This window comes from Temnothorax americanus, unplaced genomic scaffold (assembly GCF_048541705.1).
Source record: "Temnothorax americanus isolate GAGA-0224 unplaced genomic scaffold, ASM4854170v1 Scaffold56, whole genome shotgun sequence".
In the NCBI taxonomy this organism is placed as follows: domain Eukaryota; kingdom Metazoa; phylum Arthropoda; class Insecta; order Hymenoptera; family Formicidae; genus Temnothorax; species Temnothorax americanus.
In genome coordinates this window covers 193,997-216,984 of record NW_027509712.1, presented here as the reverse complement: position 1 = coordinate 216,984, position 22,988 = coordinate 193,997, and the positions used below count along the sequence as shown (strand labels likewise).

Here is a 22,988-nt window from a genome sequence, read left to right as displayed (position 1 = left end):
CGAAGCGGAGCTATTAATATCAACCACTTGAATGGCGGGCCATGTAGCAGTTGACTTAATTTTATATAGTTTGCTATTAAGAATTAATAATGATGACAAGTCCGCAACTTAATTTCAACAGAGAGAAATTAATTTTCTTCTTTACTGTTCGTCTTGACACTCTCCGCGGCATTATCTCGCGGACTTCAAAGCTACGAGCAACATTGCTTCCTGGTATTTCACTTGCTATGCCTGTCGTAATGACAACGTTCCCTTTTTCCCCGAGTAGAGTCTTTAAATCGGTTCTCGGTAGTCGTATTGAGTCTAAACTATTTCTTTTCACGCCTTCCATGCTCTGTCAGTGAAGCGATCGTCTTAATGTACTTAGTATTAATAAATTTTCACACCATATTTATAAAGACATAGTTATAAACAAAGTCATTAGGAAAATACGAATACTCTTGTATTTTTCAAAAACTTTTTTAAAAGCAGACAGCTTTTAAAATTTCGATAATAATTTACATTAATTTGTTAATTTAAATACTACGTATTCAATTATAATTTTGTTAAAATATAAATAGAAAATAACTCTTCGTGATGTAAAGCATACTTTTGTGCATTAATAGAAATTATAAGTATTAATATATACATAGGAAACAAAAGTTGAAAGAGAAATCTCTTTAGAAACTCAATTCTTTACTTAAATTATTAATTAACAATAAAATTTAAACTATTTCATTACAATAATTAATAATGAAACTGGAATTAATGCAGTAGCATGAAAGTAAGTAATTTACGTCACAGATTTGGAATTCAGGAGTGAACTTGTAAAAGAAACTGTTATAGACGCAAGATAATACAAAACATAATTGAATCTGGTAGGAGAAATCAGCTCCCGTGAGATTCTATCTATACTAAAGAGAATCGAGAGGAAGACGAATCAATTTCACGAGCAAAACACGTACGACGGTTACGAGCAGTTGCAAACGTGACTCGTGACGCGAGCGTGACAGATAAGGAGCAACTGTGTTACGCCAAGCGCATGCATACGTATGCACATCGAATGCACCCGAGTCCATTAATTAACGGTAATAAACCGCGTAAACTGCACGAATAATATTCTTGCTGCCCTACCCGCGTTCCTCACTCGCGTTCTAATTGCCTTTAGTCGGTTTAAGTGCCTTCTTTTTCTTATCACGATTAAAACAGTGAAATCCAGTCGTTTTCTTCACTCATTTAGAGCAATTGAGTTGAACTTTTATATGGTCATATTCTGTATGGTTTTTATGATTCAAATACATCCTTATATGAAACAATAGTTTCATAAGTTTTTTATTAATAGGATCATTTTCTATTATAAAATTCATTTTTATAAATAGAATCACTTTATATCTTCTTTCTAATTTTTTCTGCTTTTCTTGTATCTATATTTTTCTTTTAATGCACACACACACACACACACACACACACACACACACACACACACACACACACACACACACACACGCACACGCACACGCACGCGCACGCGCACGCGCACGCGCACGCACGCACGCACGCACGCACACACACACACACACACACACACACAATTAGAGATAAATATTAAATTAATAAAGACTTGCAAGATTATGATTATGAGTTTCGTAATTAGATGCAAGCTTTTATGAAATCGCGTGCGTTGCATTCTATTCCAGAAAAGTTTTCACTCGACGAGGATCAACATCTCATCAATCAACATCTGCTAATCTATTATATAAAACATAGAACATATCTATTTTCGCTATTTGAGTTCTTCAGATTTAAATTTACGCTGCATCTGTTCTTTAAAATCGACATAAAAAATTAGAACCATCACATATTATTTATATTAAATCTAAAATAATTTTAAGATTTACTTTTACATAAAATTTCAAAATAAGCAATAATAGTAAACAATAAAATTTATAGTATAAACAAACTAATAATTCATTCATGAAATGTTTTCTCCCATAAATAAAAGTGTGCAAAAAACTTTGTTCTACTTTATTCATTCTCACTTCATTCTCACTAACTGCAAAGCTCAAGTTCGTAACCGTTCTATACATATAAGGATATAGCGACTGTTAATGGGTTAGTGTATATATAGTCACTTGTGTGATTTATACGGAACCTCACAACGAAACGAGTTTTTACATTACCAGACACAATAGTCTCCTCACGTCGCACGTAACACCGGGCAGTTATATCGTTGCGAACAAAGTGAGCCCGCCAGTCTCGCCATCCATTCAAGCCCTCCCTCGCAAAGGACGCACGGCGAGTAACTTTACAAAGGGACAGAAAGAAACGGTCGGGGGGCGAGGTAGATGAGCCACGGAGTTATCTCGGCGATTCGGTAATATCGCGACGGTCGACAAATTAGCGTTAATCCCGGGTCGTTAGCAAGATCGATGCCTGGATTTCACTTAAGGGCGACCAGGAACCGTTGGAGGGAGAGAATCGTTGTCATTGCCGTTGTCGTCCTGGTCGTAATGAAGTGAGTCGACGAATGACCGGCCGATATAACTCTCGGACCAGAACAAAATATATATTCCAGGAGACTGCGGAAGAGATCCGAGAACGAAAAAAGACGGGAGAAAGAGAGAGAGAGAGAGAGAGAGAGAGAGAGAGAGAGAGAGAGAGAGAGAGAGAGAGAGAGCTGACAACGAGTGAGTTGGAGTACCCTATACGATGACCACGGATCAATCCACCCTTGGTCCTCTTCTTCTCCCCTCTCTTCTCATCCCCATCCCCATCTTCACGCGCGGTCCAAGGCTACAACCCCAGAGTCCGGTCCCGCCGGATTATCGACTATCGAGGGTCGCCGGATATATTCCGACGACGACTTTTCCGGTCGAATTTCTCAATGCACCTTTCTTTCTCTCTTTCTCGCTATCTTGCTTATTCTTTCCTAGATGCAAACGCGATCATATTGTTTTGCGCTCCAAGATTTTGAGGAACATCAAAATTCGTGTGTCATATTATTAAAGAGCTTGGTTATGTGATAAGTTATATAAAAATTATATAAGTTATGTAAGAGTAGAAATGTAATTTATACGTGTACGCTAAAATATACACGCATAAATGTATGTAATTATTCCATATATTATAATAATAATATAAAATATATCAATATTGAACTCTCATATAATACTCTCTCAAGTGTTCATATAATAAAATATCAAATATTTCAGAACGCAGCGAGTGAAAAATACATCACAATCACAACAGAATTTCTGCGATGACGGATTTACATCACTTTGAAACATGAATATGATCATATTAAAACATTCCGTGAACCGTGACAGATATGTCATACGATCTAATTAATAGACCTAATTACCCTTGGTACATGCCAGAACTCGATATGTCGGAGGTATGATACTTTTAGTAACAAAAAGACCGATCTGGGAATGTCAAAGAGAAAGTCGTTTCAACGGTAACAAAAGGCTTACGAGCGATCTGAAAAAGAAAATCGTCGATAACGACTCGCATATACTATCCGAGGAATGCCCGTTCGCTCGCGCGCGGTCGCCGGTTCTGTTTTCGAGTGGGTCGTATCTCGCGGTCGTATTCCGTCGGGCCCCTCTAGCCGGGCTATCTTGATCTCGTCGAAGAGAGCACGAGCGCGTCAGTCTCGCATCTGCGGATTCGGCACGGTTCGGCCTAAAAGGAGAAGAGCGAACCGATGACACGCCGCCCCGGGACAGAATCTTCCAAGGGGCTCGATCGGTTGTCCCCCTGTCCCCCCTCTAACATCGCCGCTCGCGCTCTTTCTCGTCGTTTGCTTCTTCTTGTTTCTCTTCTCATCCTTCTTCTTTCTTCTTTTCTCCTACCTTCGTTCTTCTCCGCGCGAGCCTCGTCCTCGTCGCTCCGAAGAAAAGACCTTCTTATTCGTTCGTTCGCCCTAACTTTTACGAGCGTCTTCCAGCGAGAGAGTTCCGTAATTGCCTCTTTAGCGGTACCCCTGGTACTTCTTGGTCCCGACCGAGGAGGCATCGGGAGATAGAGTCGAGTGGCTTCTCTCTCCCGTCCTCCGTACCTTCGTCTTCTATTGCCTTCTGTGTGTTCCTCCTCCCTCGCCCCCTTTCCTGGCCATCTCTCTCGATCAGCCTTCTCGCTTTACTTTCGTTACCGTGGTACGTCGCGAAACACGAAAAGCGATGCTATTGCAAGAACTTTGTATCTCGTTTGACATCGTTGGAGTTGCTCCGCGATGATGTTCTCGACGGTAGTTCGTTCGCGACGACGACACTGATAAAATCGAGAGCAAAAGACATTGGGGCATCATGGAAACTTTCGATGTTCGACCTTTGAGATGCGCATAACGACATATGGATGTAATATAGGTGCTTCAGCGCGATGAGCGCGATAACTCTTTGCAAAAGAGTTGTATGAAAACTTGTTTATATTATAACTCAAAAGAGTATCAAAAAAGTACGGTTGATTAAAAATAGATAGTATTTGTTGCTCTGAATATCACGATATTTAGAGTAGACATAGAAATTATGAAGTTTCAGGAATGTATAACGATATAGTTAAGAAATTAATATATGTTCAGAAAAGTTATATTACATCATTAATTATGATATTTGTATCTTTATCGTGAATTTAATCATAAGTTAATCAGCAGTAACTCCACGTGCAAAAAAAATCAACGAGAGACGTGAAATCCCAATCGAAGGAGGGCAGAGATCGATTCCTCCGCGAGAGAGTCAAGCGGAAAAGAGAAAGAGAAAGACGGAGATACGACGCGTGCTCGACTTTGGCATCTTGCGGTCATAATCGAGTAACACTCCACGCGTCAGCGATACGGTGCAGCATCCCGGCCGAAGGCGCCATTGCCGATAGGGGCTAGAGTGTCGGCGAACGAGCAAAGAGGAGAAAGGGGATGGAGTGGAGGAAGATGGCGGGTGCAAAGAGCGAGGAGTGTATGCACTTTCTCGAAGCACCCACTCGTCTCTCCACGTCGACGCGACTCCGCCCGTCCTGCACGTTCCACTCCCGTTCCATTCCCGTGGCACCCGCGCGATGTGCTTTTAACGTTCGAGTATCCAGGAGTTGTCCACGAGAGTCATTCTTTTTTTTCTTCCCCGCCCCAGTTTCATGCCACCATGAAATACCCGCGAATCAATCTCGTCATCTTTCCGATCGGGATTTCCGTCCGTAAATGCAACTCTCGCTCATGTCTCATATATACGAAGCGGCGTCTTCGTAATTCACCGATTTTCTCAATACTTTTATGTTATTGTAATAACAAAGATATGAAAAATGATACAACGACTAATGCACAAAAAGTTACATGTATAGCTTTGAATATATAAAAATATAAGTAGTTGGAATAAAAAAACGACAAAATAATTCATTTAACTAGAAAATTGCATATTATTCTGAGATCATTTTGAAAAATATTTCAAGTACAATGCATACTTGAAGTGTTATTACAAAGTTATGGTTTACGACAAGTTATAAATAAAGAATTAAGTTGTATATAGCTTATTATACACAGTCTCGTACTGTAAGAAATGTACTCTAATATCTCCTTATAAAATATTCATTCTTCTACTGATTATGAAACAAAAATAATTCATGTAAAATTAATTTCCCAATTTTCGACGTTTTAGAACATTCTAAACACATTCAGAAAAACAAAAAAAAATTTTTTTTACGAAAACAAAGCTTCCTCTATGAGGAAGCAAAACGGCTATATTCTTTCTCTTTCTCTCTCTATTTTAACAAAATTTTAAACAAAATCTCAGTTATTAATAGACTTGTAAAGACTTTAACAGTTCTAAAAGAGATGGCTCGACTATAGTATTAAATTAAACTCTCGTATATTCCATAACTAATACAAGAATATTAGAGACATGATAATAACTAGCTATATTGCAGATATAATAGAAGTAATATAACACACAGGAATACGGAATGTCTCTGGCAGAAATTCAAATAGCGTGACAAACCGTTCGATAATGATGTATATGACAAATAACGTCGCGCGAAATATGCTTTAGGCTCTGCGAGGAGATACTAGCGGGATAATATTGTGCCATTTCCTTATACGCACGCGTCTCCAAGTGGGACGATAATATGTTGTGCAACGGCGGGCCCCGGAGCATAGAAGAGAGGTTGTCTTCATTGGCATAACAAATTTCAAGTGCCCGAGGTGAAAATTGTCAATTGTCGTGAATGTGACCGGCGTGCCGCACGGCGTTTACAACTAGTTGGCTCGCATACTGCCTAAACAATCTCAATAAATCCCTTAATTTAAATGGCAAATGGTGTTTACAGCAAAGCTATCGTCGCGCTAACCATTGTCAATTGTATGCAATTTTCACGCGAATTTCATAACAATCAAATCCCACGATTATTGAAAGATCTTTAATTATCTCGCATGAAATTTTTCGCAAGCTTAAAATGGATCCATTTACGCTCTTCGAGAGCGACTAAACACCGATAGCGCATTATCAATTACACTTTGAGCTCTTATCGGCAATCACGAGACTGTTCCTCTCTTCAATTAACCGATCGACGAAAAATGGTGGAACATGTATGGAGAGAAACGAAATATTCGCTCGTATAATAATTAAATTAATTCACAATTTAAAACTGTGTTAATAATCATGCGCAAAGGGAAAATTAATTAGAACAAGATTTACCGAACTAGGTCGTTATTTTCGTCGAATCTTTTTTCCTACTCTCCTAAAAATTACTTCAGTCTCTAAAAATGACTGGTGACTCGCATCATTTGCATCAAACTCACCATCATAAATCGCCGATAACGGAAAGCTCGATTCAGTTGCGAAATTGCTCGGTGCGGAACAGAATAAGGGCAAAAAAGCGGCTGGCACGAAACCGCGTCCTTCTGCCGGTATATCATGGCGGAGAGAGGACGAACAGGATCGCGGAAAATATTTATCGCGATATGGGAATACTCGAATTTATCACAAACGCACTGCGTTTTAACATTTAGCGACTTTAAAAGGAAATTACATCCAAAGTAATATCCGCTGTGGCGCGTATTGAATATTCGGCGCGTTTCATTACCATTACGTGATTTAAATTTATTATCGGCCGCGATCATCGTCGGACTTTAAAATCGTCGCGTCAATCCGGCGACGCGCATCCGACGCACCGACGCGCTTATCCGCTCTTCTCTGTAATCCGCATTGATAATTATGCGTATAATAATTATTATATATCGTCAATGTGATAATTTGGTTTGCGAATTAAAATTGGAACAACCAAAAGAATTGCAAATTGATTATGGTCAGGTCTATCTTATCATAGGATATCTTAACATGAAATAAATGGTGCTGTTCTGCCGTGAAAAGCTGTATGTACATTAATAATTGCTGTGCAACAATTATTTTACGTTAGTAATTTGTGCTGCTCAATAAATATTTTAAAATCATAATTATAAGAAAAGTTTTTCCAACATTATGTAAAAAATAAATTAAGAGGTATGTGATAAATCGGGTTTAACGCGACGAATTCGATTTTATAATATATATATATAGGATATCAAGAATTTTGCAATAAAACAATTAATTGGATAAGAAAAATCTCTTCTATTGCCAAATGAAAATTCCTCGAAATACGTGTGCCGCATCTTCTTTGATGTAATTGAGACGGTTTAAAAAAACTGGCTGCAATGATCGATATACGGAGAGAGGAAATTCGATATCGTTCAATCTACTCCGTTGATAGTTGGTCCTCAGAAAAGGCCCCGCGCGTACCTGCTGATATTGCATATTGCGACAATGAACCGGCGATGCTCACCTGGCTTTTTTGATGAGATCGCCGAACAATACTCTCACGTCAGGTACTCTCGCGTCACCTTATACGGTTGCCGGTTTTAAGCCACTCAAGATAGTTAAAATTCTATGTAGGTATATAAGGCCTCCTAAGAAAGTGCACGTCAGCTACTCGAAGCGTTATATTTATAAGCATTATATCCAAAATCTTTCAAAATATTTCATAAATCAATATGAAAAAGGTAAGCAAAAATAAAACAATTAAAGATAAAATTTAATAATAAAAAATATAAATATTTAACGTTATAATGTGTATTGTCTTCTGAGATTAATTCAGCTCTTTAATTATCGTGCAGCACATATTTAGTTTAATGTTTAGTTATGGTTTATTATTACTTTACGTTAAAAATTAGAATGCTCCTGTGTCAGATTACGTTTTTGCGCGAATAAATCCGCCGTCGATTTCTTTCCAGTTAAATTACCGCTGGCATAAGCTCTTTAACATCCCCTACATCTATTAATATCAGGTGTCACATGCGTCGTATCTAGTTGAAAGATAAATGAAGTACATGCAGCCGCGTTCTTAACCACGGTACAATATTTAGATAACTGTTCGCTTCAAGATGTCATGACTTACGAGCGGCCAGGGAGTCATCGCTGGGACGACGTTTCCGAGATGATCTCGCGAAGACGAAAGTGCGCGCGATCGTAGATCGCGTTGCTCTCTTGGCTCTTTCATCGAGACGCGCGACGAACTATCGCGCGGTTGTCCCGCGGCCGTTTTCTCTCAACGTTTCCGGCAACGTAGCAACGCGCGCGTTCCGGACCGATAAATAAGCGCTGAATAGTCTCCGCTTCGGCCGCGAAGGATAGGCGCCTTTCTCCGCGAGATATGATTGATCGTGCATCGGTCTTTCGCGTGCGCGCGCTCTTTCTCTCTCACAGATAACGCATGTCCGGTAATATTATTATATTCCGACACATGTGTGTATGCATATACGACGGCGGTGATTCCGCGACGACGACTATCGACAGACATTTTGAATCGGTCGCTGCCTGGCTGGAAAGCACCGCAACATAATAAGCCTATTGTAAGGAGTTCGATCCACGCGCCGCGCGGACAATCCTTTTCCTCTCCGCCTGCTCGGCGCCGTGTCGCGCGGGGAATCGATCATGTTCGAGATACAAGCAAACTCGACCGCGAGTAGAATGCTCGAACCATCAGTTTAAATCGATCTTTCAGCTTTCCACGATAGCGAAAGGACACGCGATCGCGATCACCGCGTATCGTCGCGAAGTGACGGCCCAGAAAAGGAGCGTCCCGACGGATGCATCGATAATCACCGTAATTTCAGCTACCTTCCCGGATGACCTCACGAGACTCTGTCATCTGGACTGTATCGCGGTAAATACGTTATGATATTGGCCGACGATATGCTTCTCAGATCGTACGGATCGATCGGCGCGGGGAAGAAAGATAAGGGAAAGACAATGAGAACGATCGAGAGCGCGGCGGGTATACGTGAGAGCGTGCCATAAGAGTAAAGCGGTGATGGGGGTAGGGGGGGCAGGGGAAAGAACGCGGACAGGGAGCTCGTAACCGTGCCGCAGCTATTTCTGAATCTTTAGTCGGTTTACAAGTAGCGGGGTCACGGGCTGCCCCATAAAGAAGCATGACTTACATTGCTGCTATGTGGGCGCGCACCACGAAAGTCTGCCATCTATCTCCAAGGCTCGCCCAACCTCCCGCCTCTGGATGCCCATCCGTTGTTCCGCCGTTCTGTGGAAGAAAGGAAGGTAGAAGATCAGCACAAGGAGCCTGGGCTTTCGCCGGACGGAGAAATATAAAGAAAGAGAGAGAGAACGGTCTGGCCCCAGCCCCCGGCATAGCATCGTCGTCGCGACCGACGCACATAGATAGTAAATGACCCCACCGATCCCTTACACCACGAAATCCTCGTCGATTTACGCTACCTCCTGGTGAATGCAATCGATTCTTTTTATGTAAAGCTGCGCTATCAATTGTAAATATGGAATAAGAATTAGTGATGCGTAAGTTCTTTTCACATAATAAGAGAGAAACAATCTCTATTTTTACATCTTATATTTGACGCTATATAAAATTGTTTATTGCTCAGCAGAATAAATATATATGTACGGTATACATAAGAAACAAAATTGATTTAGTTAAAAGTTACAGTAACAGAAAAATTGGCGATATATTTCTAATATCGAAATGGTAAATTTCTGATATCACAATGTCAAAACAATAGATATTTGCTATCTGTAATTTTGACACCTACGACATAAGATTTCCAAGAATACTATAGATATTAAACATTAGATAAAAGATTAGAGTAATCAAATTTCTAAAACTAATTTCTGTTTGAAAAGCTGAAGAATATCATTTTCAGAAAAATGCGAAGTGATTGTTTATTTGCTAATCGATATCTGCCCGACTCACAGTGACTTGCAATTCGAAGCCATCCTCGCGAGAAGCACAAGCAAGAAAACGTGTACGCGAAGTACGAAAGACAAATAGGCAGAGTATACAAGGAACATCTCCTCGGTCAATAGTCCAAGCTACGTGCGAGGGAAGAAACGCCTATCTCGAGTTCCGCAGCCACGCCGTCTGCGTCTGGGTGGCGAGAGACAGAGAGAGAAAGAAGAGAGGCGAAGAAAAGAGGCGCGAGGAGACAAAACAGGGATCCTCTCGTGGCGCGGACGCCGCGCGCGACTATAAGGAAGAACCTCTTAATCGGGGACCCGGACCTCTGCAGGGCACCGAGGTCTTACCCTCGTGGCTCACCCAGCGGCACGGTGTATCTCGACGGGGCTGACCCCCAACCCCACCACACGCCGTCACCCACGGGCCATCATCGTCGATCACCAGCGGAAGAGGAACGCGCCTCCAGGCGCTTCTCGGTTCACTTCCCATCGGTTTTGCCCCGCATTCGTGTAATCAGCCGACGATGACCCTTTAGTGCCCAGAGCGTGTATACCCAAGGCAGCCGGACGATCGCTCGTGCCTCGCGCGAGCGAATTCTCGTGCTGTGTGTCTGTCCTCTCTCGATTAACCGCCAGATGTGACTCGCGTGACTCCGAGATGCAACATGTGCATATAGTATATTTTCGAGAAATCCGCTGAGTAGTAGCAGCGATCTATTATTTACAAATTATATTTTCTTAATCGATAAAAGTAAAGATATATGAAAATCTTGTATGGAAAATCTGATTAAGACAAGCAAATCTTTCCTATATTTTCTAACATGGAGATTAATCAAGTTCATTCATAATATCTTTCTTCCTATTTCTTTTTACAAGAATTAAAATCAAAGAATTGATATTCTCTAATAGTTGATATATTCTCTGAAGTTTAAAATTAAATTAAAGTATATAAAGCTTCTTCTTAAACTTCAGAAAAACAACACAGAAAAAATCAATTAAAATCTTTTGTCATTTTCATGTCTATACAATGAAATGTTTATAGCATGCATATTCCATATATTCTCTCATTTCTTTAATGTAAAAATATATATTAGCAACATGGATCTAATCTTTAAATAAACTCTCATAATTTCACAATAACTTAGTTTATTACGTCTGCGTTGCTGTTGAATGCTCAAAAATTGATAAGATTCCGAGTATACGAATTTCACAGAAAAATATGCCGACAATATTCGTCTGCTGCGTAACGTCTCGTAGCTCGTAATGGCTTCACCATTTGGAAAAGTTTACGATTCTTTTTTCATGGATACCATTGACAGCGCGCGGTTTTGCAGATCGAAACTCCGTCGCTAATTCGGCCAGCTTATTCTTTCTCCTGAATCCCTTTTACCATTTTTTTTCCCCCGAGTCGACCGCGAGGGTGGAATCCCATCTACTCCTGTCGCAACTACCTAGACCATGCGAGATTCCAGTTTTTTAATCCTGTGCCGACGTGGTCGACTTTTTCTTCCGACTAATTCTATATCAAAGCCGTCTATCCTCTTCTGGCCTCATTCCTTTACCTTTAACTCTCTTCTTCCGGCCTGCGACGGTCACATAAATATCTCGTGGAGGATGTCCGTTTCGCAGTACGTAATAAAATATGCCGGTCGCATCGTAAATTCCGACCGAGCATAAGTATTTGCAAACTGATGGGTTAAGTGAAGCACTATTTCATCGAAACAACGACATAGCGATCAATATGATTAAAATCGTCAACATTGGCTCTTGCTATCGCAAAAAAAACTCGATAGCTTGTTCACTATGTAATTACCTCATTCGAGATATGGATTCAATTTTTTAATTTAGCAATATCCAATATAATTTCGCCATTTTGTATATATATAAAATTTAAAAAATAAAAGATAATGCTTTAAAAGTTTTTAAGTGTTTAATAAAAATTAATTGCTAGAAAGAGAAAAGAGTTGTTAAACAGTGTTGACGCAATATACATACAATTCAGCTTTAAAGATAGGAAACAATCAGATTGTATGACAATATAGAATTATAGAAGAATAAATATTTTTTGCATATACATAATATTCTTTTCTCTTCAACTATACTGTATGTGAATAATAAAGTACTTTTTTATTGGTATTATAGAATACTAAATTATACTATTAGTTATTTTTCAAATAAACTCTTAGATGTTGGCGATGCTGAAGCTTGATAGTTAACTGTAATCACAGATAAATCTACGTCAAAACTGTTGAAAAAGAAAAGAAGCTAATTTAAAGCCACTTCGATGAACAATGATAATTCTTACCCGCTAATTTTCATCGTTTTCCAATTCTCCGCTCATTAGTCTATGCTCATCGCTATTTACGCGCGACCATTTTCCCCAATATCACGCGGTCCTCTATAACTCGAGAATTACAGAAGAGAAAGAGAGAGGGAAGCAACTGGCGTGGTGGCACGGTCCGGTAGATGCACAATGTACCAGAGGGACCACGAAGACAACAAATCCATCATCTCCGGTGGGAGAGAGGCTGAAAGGGCTCCACCGCGGTAGCGCACTCTGTGTAATTGTTGCCCCGGCCCCCGATGGCCCGGTCTCTACCCCCATGCCATCCCTGATGGGCTGCCACTCTCTCCCCCTCTCTCTCTCTTTCCCTCCTTCTTTCATCATCACCGTCGTCGACGTCGTTGTAGCCTCGTTCTTCGTGATACTTCAACAACTCTCTGCTACGTTTATATATTATATAAATATAAACGTAGCAGTTGTTGAAGTATATATATATATATATATATATATATATATATATATTACCAAGTTTTACAAACGTTTAAAATATAACCTGTGAGACAGGGATAGGTTACCTAGAAGGAAACGGAAAGCGAGGGAGAATAGCGGGAAGGGGATTAAAGGGGTATCGGAGATACGGTGGTGTTGCGGTATACCGGTGTTCCATTGTTCATCCACCACAACTCGTGCGGCTTCGGCTCTCCCGGTTGCTCTCTCGGATCTCTCTCTTTCTTTCTGCACCCCCCATCCCTCCCCCGACTATCCTTCCCTCTTTCTCTCGTATTTACATCGGGCATTACGTATGTGCCTTCGCGCGATGACACGGGCCATTGAATACCCAACTTTCGTGCGCTCTTCCTCTCTTCTTCCCTCGTTCCACCCTTGTACGAATCGACTCTCCAACCTCTCGACCAACCCTCTTCCCTCCCTCTCTCACTTTCCACTCGCGAACAAACGTGTGGGCGCAAAAGAAGTATCTCTGAATGAGTGGTACCTTCGGACACTATGGAGTTTCCCTGTTATTAGCATCCACTCTGTCTCTCAGTGCGCGGCCACGAAGCGAGAGCCGAGCGGTCATTATGGAGATTGAAACACCGTTCGAGCGATGCGTTCGCGTTCGTCCCTTTTCCCTCCTTTCTTTCGTCTACCTCGCGTTCCCGTTCCCATTCTCGTTTGCTCATTCGAGGTCGCGTAATCATGCAAACAGATAAAATCGCGCAACCCGATGCGAAAAATGCTTCTCAACGGCGACAGTTTTACGGATAAATTTTAAGTGGTCTTTCAAAAATTATTAAAGGACTTTAAAACATTTTATGAGTTTAAAATCATTCATATCGTAAAATTTGCTAATTGTTAAGTACACATTAGAATGTAATAAAAAAAAGTAATAAAATAATATTACATTTAACATAATGAATAATAATTTGTAACTAATGCGAGCCTTCCCTTTCTCTTCATAAGTACAAAATTTGTACTCATTATTTTTATCAAGAGTTTGATTATCTAATAATTTTCGAATGGAAAAATATAAAAATTCTACAAAATTTTGTTGATATATTCCTGAGGTGCAAAATCCTCTACTCATGTTAAGAACCAAATTTGAAAAAATTTTGACTTCTTCATAGCTATTTTGAAACAACTGACATATTCATGCTTAGTTTCTTGACGGCATAAACATGATGATTTACGCGACGTCCGATGGTTATCCGATAACTCATCCTATGCGAATGCGTGGATGGAATATGTGCGGAGTCTCGTAATCCGTCAGCGACGGTTGCGGCAATACGACGAGAACCGTCATTAGTCAAGAATGCGTTGACTACAGTACCCATTCTAGCATTGCGTATCATAATAGCTCTGCGTTATTCGCATGCGTTACCATCATTTGTAAAAGCAAAGTCTTTCTAACAATAATAAAAATCAACGTATTAAATATCGCATGCACAACAATATTAGTAGTTTAACATATTCAATCAGACAATCGCATTTCGCTTTTACAACAATAACAGACGAATACTCTTAAATTCTACGAGAAATAGAAAGAAACAAATAAAATATTAATAATTTCAGTGTAAAGTGCGCCAATAAAAAAAAACAGTAAAAAGTTTATAAAATATTTCAGACGACATAACGGTTCTTTCTTATGAATTTGGCTCGATGTATTTAGCTCGGACTAAAGAAACGAGAAAATAAAGTCACTCCTAAAACAAGAGAGTATTTTGCTTCTGTATATAAGTGTATAAATGTAATTAAAAAGTATATAATATATTTCTTAATGATCCACACTACGGTCTCCAACATGCGAGAGTTATGCTCTCGTGAATTAATCTCAAGAGAGCCACGATTTTAGATTGTCATATTTCCAGAAGACACAATTACAGAAATAACATTCTTAGGAACCGCGACTTTTTAACAAAATAATACATTATAAAAAATTCAGTTTTTCAAAAATTATAATAATGCCTCAAGAGTTGCGTTATTGAAGGTCGCAGTTTCGGAAATAACAATTCCGCGAAACGTGGTTTAATTAGTGAACAATCATCCGGCTCGCGTACCCCCAATCCTAATTAAATAAAATCCCTCGAAAGTCCTAAAAAAAAACTCACAATTTCATGACCGACAACGCAATTTTCGGCGACGAGGAAGAAGCACGCAAATTGCACTTTCGCTATTTTTAATCTGAACAGTTTCGCCGTCACGAGACTAGTAGTTTCAGAAGTCGCGAACGGACACGTGTCCCACGTCTGGGCCTTGCACGCGCGAGAAGCGCGAGAGGGGCCATCGTGCCCGTGACAGCCTAAGGATCCTTCCCCGGGCTTGGACATGCAATTAACCGCCGGCTACACTTCTCCGAGGCGAGCGGGGCGAGAGAGCAGCGATTCTCAACTGACTAATTCGCGATGCGATATTAGATCCGGATAGTCGGGATACCTTCGGGGCCTTTTCGCCGCTCGGGAGAGACACGGCCGGTGCTTCGAGCCGCACCAAGATACCCATCCCCATAAAAGCTTCCATGCATGTCAAGCATTATACGACCACGTTACTATTAAATACGTCAAAGCCCCGTATGTTTATTGCATATTGGATGCCGTGAACTTCGGCTCGCCCTGCCGGTCCTCGTAACCCGAACCGATCGCCATTGTCGGTAAGGGACTCGTCTCTCGTGAGGCTCTCTCTCTCTCTCTCTCTTCCTCTCCATCATCGTCCTTTGCTTCCAACCCACCGACCCTTCTATTCGTTCACCGCCTCGACGGAAATGACCTCGGTGCTGTCTCCTCCGCGCGTCTGCTGCGACGATCGGCCGTCCACGATCTCACACGTCGATGCATCGATAGGAACCGCGGAATGCGTTGCAAATTATTTCGCAGTGCCCGGTCAATGATGTTAATCGCGTCAAAACATTCATATGTTTTACTTTCAACTTTCGACTATCTCGCGACGAACTAAATACACACCTTTCTTTCAAGAAAGTAGAGTGTATAATTGTATTAATTATCAATTATTTCTTTATGTATTCGTTCAGCAAACTTAGCAAAAATTCTTCTCATATCAAGAAGGTATCTTTTTTTTTCGGAAACATGTCTCCTGAAGATAATCCCTTTCAATTTTAAATCTTGAAAATTTCGGAGCAGTGTCCAGTTTTATAAAAACTGATATGTAGAATTTGTTATTAAAATGTGTAAGCTCTAAAAAAAGAATTATTTATTCACACACTTTATTCAAAGTCTTCTTTTACCCGAATTACTCACGAATACACAACTTTGACCGAAACATAACAGAGAACGACATTCTCACTTTCTCTCCGTCAATTCGGCGAGATATCTCGACGAAGCACAAGATCCACGGGTACCCCGCTATGAACGATGTCGCGGGGTTTGACAAAAAAAACGCTCAAGTCCGCTCTTATTATTCAGGATTTCGGGCCGCTCGACGGAGATACGGTGAATTATGCATGGTCAGTCCCGCGGCGTCGCGCCGCGCCGGCTTTTTCCCATGCGTGCCATGCATATGCCGGGTGATAGATGGATGTGTCAATTTCATCGAAGCTCGGTATCGATACGAGCCAGGGTTATCTTCATCGACTCGAAGATTACGATACGCTCGCTCGCTCGCTCGCATCTAGACACGAGCGAGCGAGTCATTTTCCTCGGAGCGATAAATCTACCGCCAACACCGATATACTCGGAGCTGACGCTGAATCCGCAACCATGAACGTCGTTATCCTACTCGGACACTTTTTGCCGCGTAACGCATCGTCGAACTCGCGAGCAAGTAAGTTACCGTTCGTTACGAAGATCTGTGCTGTCGTAAAAAAAAAGATCACAGGATGCAAACGCGATCGTTGCGTTTTATTAATCCGTTGAATATTAGGCGAACCGACTAAATTTTTGCTGATATTTTATCAATAGATTTAAATAAGTTTAGAGACAGCTATAAATATGTCTTTGTAGATTATTATTGTGGAAATTAGAATAAATAAATGGCAAAACTCAAATAAATATACTTTTAGAACATTCCCCTATATTTCTCAGCACACGTTTCAAATTTCATGATAAAATTGTATAAATTACACGAGAATCAAAATCTAAAGTCTGTTTATATCAGTTTCTGACATGAGTGAAAGAGTGTGAAAGTTTAGCCTCTCGGCGCATCTGATTTTCAAGACATAAATCGCGCGCGCGATGCTTTAGGATGAGTAGAACGATCTGTGCGCAGAGCGAGCGAGGGGGCCGTCCCCCTTCCTCCTCGAGACCACTATCGTAAAGTCGAAGCTTTATCACCTGCCGTCATCCGCCCGCGACGTAGATGAAAATCTTCCCTACCTCGGCAAGTTTTTTTTTCAAAGGTCGTGACTACTTGTTAAACGTCGTCCGCCGACTCTCCACTTACGCACGGCACTGCGATAGCATCGATGCCGCTGACCTGATCTCGGTTTCATTTAATTTTTCTATTCAAATACGTATACATTACTGTTAATTTCCGGTGTTTTCAATCGTTTGCTTTTAGTAATTTAAGCGAGAATTTAAACGAATCGAAATTATATCGAAAAGCAAAATTGTTTTCAAGAGAAAAACAGTAAAAGTCTTAAATAATTCTCTAATAACAAAGGAACGCGAATAAAAATTTCATCATCGTTCAAAGTATATATATGTCTATTGGTTTCATTTGACTAATATTATAGAATAGCTTGTAGAATTTCTGACCTTTTCTTTTTAATTAATAAAAGAAGTTGTCTATACATGTTCTGAAATATGTAACTACCGTAAAGTAAACTTTATTCATATAAGCACGTTATTTTATGCCAATGAATATAAGTATTACAGCGAAATCTGTCACGTGGAAACTTTATTTAGTGACAAGAGGTGCACTCTCTAACTTAGTATATTTCGTTATGGAAATGTTTCCAACTTATGAATACTGGCAACGGCCGTGCGAAACTCTCGTTGATTCTCTCTCTTTTCCTCTCCTCTTTCTTCGCATTTCTATAAACGCTCGGTTGAACGCGTCAACGCGGATTACAGCACGCCCAAAACACAATGACAAGCTCCTCGGGACCCTGCAACGAGGTCGGGTCACTCGTCGGATGGGCCCTATACGAAGGGCGCGCGCGTTATTCTCGGTACAAAGTACTCCTCGTGCGGAATATTCAATAGAGCAAAAGAAATTAGAGCAGGGCGAAACCGACCGTGCCTATTAATCGCGGTTACCTTTTTATATGATCTAAAGTCAATAAACTATGTCGCCATTTCTGCTAATAAACAATCAGCTTTAGTAATACAATATTTAATATAACTAGTTTTGAAATTATTCTTGAAATATAATTGTATAAAATTTAAGTATAATAAAAAGTATCGATGATTGGATACATATACTATATACAAAAAATATCTGTTTCTAAAATTGACTAATATATAATAGAGTGTATACCATGGCAAAATAACAAATCTAACGATATAGGAACATTATTGTATAATTATAAAAATAAAAATATGTGCTGTTAAAAATAAATAAAAAATTCTTGTAATTCAATCATATTTCAAAAAAATGGAAAAATTATTAAAGAAAATTCCAATACATTCGTATACGTTTGTAATAAATACATTATTTATCGCCACCAAAAGAGTTACAAAAAATTCTCATTAAAATAATATTGTATATCCCACAAAATTCTCTATATAATTTATTTCATGTTTTTCTTTTATCGTGTTTTCAATATGTTGCACTCACATATTATACGGAGAAAATTTCGCATAATTTGAAGCTGCCGATTTATGTCATGCTCATGTTATGCTTTACTTCGCGACTGCGACACCAGGTGAAATACACCTGACGCATAAAAAGTAAATTCTCTTTTCACATTACTTATAAAAAGTTACCGATCCTGTGTATCATTACATTTATTGACCGCCGACGGTTTGTCTTCACCGCGGTCAATCGCGGCCCGAAAAAGATTCGGTGCAACGGCACACCGTGTGCCCCGTGCCGTTCACTTTCGTTGGGAAACTTCTACAGCCACACTTGCATACGTAATAATGGCATAAAACCGAGGGGTGCCACGCCGCCTTTATGCGGGAAATTTACTATAAAGCTGGCAAAATCACCGACAACGAGTCGCCCCTCGGCCCGGCCGGCATACGAAACCCAAATGGTCATCGTAAATAGAAAATCCGTTTTTTTCTCTCTCCCTCCCGATCGCGTATGCGAAAAGTGCCGGAGTTTATTCATATTATGTCGTTGCCTCGTCGCGAGCAACGTACGCTTTTCGTTAGAGGGGCTGCCGTATTCCCCCCCGGTCGTTCGCTCGTATTTTGCACCCGCGTAAAGCATCCGCCACTACGAAATCGTTATCGTTTACATACCGCGGGAGTGGTTTATCTTCGACCATATCTCGTGCTCATTTTTGCAACAGAATTCGGTATTATTCGAATAATTTAATATCGCCATTTGTACCTGAATAATTATACGGACAACTATTTTTGTGCTTCGACAATAAGTTCGCATAATTAGCCATTATGCATCGCAAATTATTCGAATATTGTGGATAATTTAATCTCTCTTTATAATATAAATAATTATTAACCATTTTATACGTGATTAATTTTTTGAGCATAGCGTGTTTCGCGATGGAATTCTTTGAGAATAAAAAGAGAGAATTCTTATATATCCGTATATTTTAAAATAATAATTGTATTTTTAATTCAACTGTCTTCGTTTTTTGTCTGCCGCTTTTATGTAAAATGTGTACCGGCTTTAATTTCCGTGATTTCTCATCCCTGTATTAATCTGACAGCCGTCATACAAATTTCTATCTCAAGTAGAAACTGGACACCCAATTTTATTTTGATTTTTGGGTCATAGATTGAAAATAAAAAATTGTTGTAATGTCAGACTTTTTTATAAAAATAAAACTGAAATAATAAAATTAAAACATTTTTTTCCTTTAACAATATTTTTAGTTAAAAAAAAAAAACTGTTAGGATTATCTGTTGTTTTACAAACCTATAAAATTACATGTAAAGTTGTGATAAGCGTCGCTTATGGTTTTCCTCGCATAAGTGATCGAATTCGCCGCGTGTTCAATTTTATAACATCGTTTCTGAAATTAATTACAAATGATATACAACGACCGATGCACCGTGCGATTAGGGCGGCGCGACAAGGGACAAAAGGAGAAAGATAGAGAAACACAGAATAAGCAGCGTGTAACATGGAATTAATTTCCATAGCGCGTCGGGCCGGGGTTCCAATGAATAACAATAAAGCGCGAGAGCATACGACACCGCACGGCATGCCCACAATCCGGGGCAGATCGTTACGCGCGACATTAACTTTCGGCTTAGCCTCGTTTATGCAAATCCCGTCGGAGCATCTGTTTTCGCCTGCAGTCCGCGAAATGCGTTTTTCGCTCTCGTAACCCGCTCCGCCGCGCGATACGGCTTCGTTTATTTTTTATTAGAATCTTTTTTTTTTTTTGCGCCGCCCAGTCAAGACCGTCCGATGCGACCACCGGTCAGTCCTGACGTCATCGTCCCTCTTACCCTCACGGGCCCCTTTCGTCCCGCGCGAGAGCCCCGCGCGCAGGGGCTCCGTGTATTCTCCGTCGTCCGTCGTCGTCCGTCGTCGTCCGTCGTCGTCCGTCGTCCTGAGTTCACGGGTTCAGACAGATGCGAGCTGAGCGCTAACGAGAACAATTAGGAGTTCCACTTTGCGCTCTCTAGGCTCTCTCGGTTCCCTCTAAAAATAAACACGGCCACTTAATGGCTCGCTCCGTCATAACTCGCGCAGATGCGAGCCCATCTTATATTATTCCCACGAACGGCCCCGCGTTTCTCCGAATGCACCACCAAAGTGCCACCAACTTCTATCTCCCTCTCTCTTTCTCTCCCGTGCTCTCTTGTCGGCTTTAGACGACGGCTTCCGCGCGCGACGTCTTTATCGGGGATCGTGGAATCACCATGCACGGCTAAAAATATTTTATGAACGAAAATTGGCGGACGCACCCGCACGCGCAAAACGCACTGAGAATATGAGATCTATTAACTCGGAGCTCTTGTGGTTCCTCAAATACTCATTAACAAACATTAAAATAATGATCAATTTGTAGAGATTCGTAACTATAAGAATGATATAACACGCCAAGTCGTAAAAAGTAAGAATGATGTAACACGAAAAAAATGCGGACAAATCTAGAGAGATTGCAATGCAGTTTAACTTAAAAGAAAACATTTGTATAGTTTCCTAAGATAGCACAGATTGTTCAAATATAGTTCAATTATTAACATACATTAATTAACATACTTAAATAAAGAAATTTAATCTACATATGTATCTCTATGATGTATCTGTCTTTTTTTCTGAACAGTACTATGATCGATTTTCAAAACTGTTCAACTCGGAGAACGAGAACTCGCGGACGTCAATCGCATTATTCAAAAGGCGATAAGTAATAATAACGGTTATCGGGCCATTCTCGACTCGATGGTGCGTTTAGCAGCTCAGTTTTTTCCCATCGCGAGCCTTATCCAACCGTCGATATACTTATCTACGGTAATAATTCATCGAGGCGATGAGCTTTTAGTCCTCTAAGGAGTCGTACGGTGGACTTAACGATCTTTCTATGATTCGATTCTTGTCGCGAGACTGCTGCGAAATCTTCTTAAAGACTATATTTGCCGAATTTGTGTGTATTTCTTATTTAAAATAAACATATATGCAGATGCATATCTTATAGATATTATGTATGATTACTTCTGCTAGTTTAGAAGTATCAACAAATCTTATACTCGTTTGATCAAGTTAAAATAATTCTTATTAACTTAATAAGATCATAGCTTATCGTGTTATCAATTAATAATTTTATATTTTTTAAGAGAAAAAACTACATTAAAATTGGAAGGCTAACTACGAGTTAGCTATAGCTTGTAAGCTGAATAAAACGTCAGGATTGTTTTTGATACACTCAGATATCTTCTGGTAATTGTATCCAATGGCGGCAACTAATATCACTGAGCATAACCGCGTGCTACGAGCAGCGTATACTATGCTCGGAATGTGTATTTAACTGTCTGTTTAATTGGGCCTAATGGAGCGGTATTAGCTATCCGTGCGAGTATTACGCGTCGAGCGTCGAGTATCGCGGCGCGTCTTGGGTATATCGCAAGGAGTTCTGCTTTAGTTGCCTATCTTGCTTTTCCTAATCTTGATGACATACTTTTCCGAGAGCCATTCTCTTGCTAAAGTTCTATGGAATCTCTATTTCTAAATCATATCTGACGCAAAGATATCTTAAATTCTACGTAAAATATTAATGGCTAGTAAAACTCATAAATTCTTTAAATATCTGATATTTTTAGAGATTTTTAAAGTATTTTCTTCTTATAGTAATCTTTAAACAGTTTATCTCTTATGAGTACATTTATTTATATAACTTAGAAAAAGAATATTTAATTATAATTTATCGAAACAGTAGCTCTAGAAGTTCGGCGAGTTTAGTTACGCTGTCATTACAGCTGTACAGAGCGCGAAAGTGTGACAAACGGCAAATAGCAAAGACAATTATCTCGACGGGGAACCGCGGCCATCGTCCGCGTATCGTATCTCGTTCGAAACGAAACAGCCAGAGAAAGAGCCAAGCAAAAAGAACGTATCCGCACGCGCGAGTATTTACGGTCCTCCTTATTTACAACGGTTAAAACATCTGAGAAACAATGAAAATGAAAGACACTTCGGAAAAGATAAGAATATTACGGAGAATAGGCGGAGAAATAGAAGCGAAGGAGAGTGAGAGAAAAAGAAATGAAATCAGCGAACGAGTCGGATCGTTGAGAGATGAAAGAAGAATGTAGGAGGAGAATGGGATTTATGGATGGCTCGACAAGTAGCTGTTGTTCGTTCGGCTCGTTGTTTCGACGTCGTAATCATCAATTTCGTCTCATGAATTCCGATGCCCATTTCGAGGATGAAAGGAAGTGCAGAAAGTGGGAGAAAACGCGAAAGTCCGG

The 22,988-nt window shown here is 40.1% G+C and overlaps 1 protein-coding gene across 1 annotated transcript in view; it reads right to left on the bottom strand.

Annotated features, from left to right (window-relative positions):
* The window catches only part of Svp (COUP transcription factor 2), a 190,045-nt gene extending 180,511 nt beyond the window's left edge, over positions 1–9,534 (bottom strand). The window contains exon 1 of the mRNA XM_077419569.1: positions 9,437–9,534. The gene's annotated coding sequence lies outside the window, so the exon portion shown is untranslated. The remainder of the gene's footprint in view (positions 1–9,436) is intronic.
* Between the last annotated feature and the right edge of the window lie 13,454 nt (positions 9,535–22,988).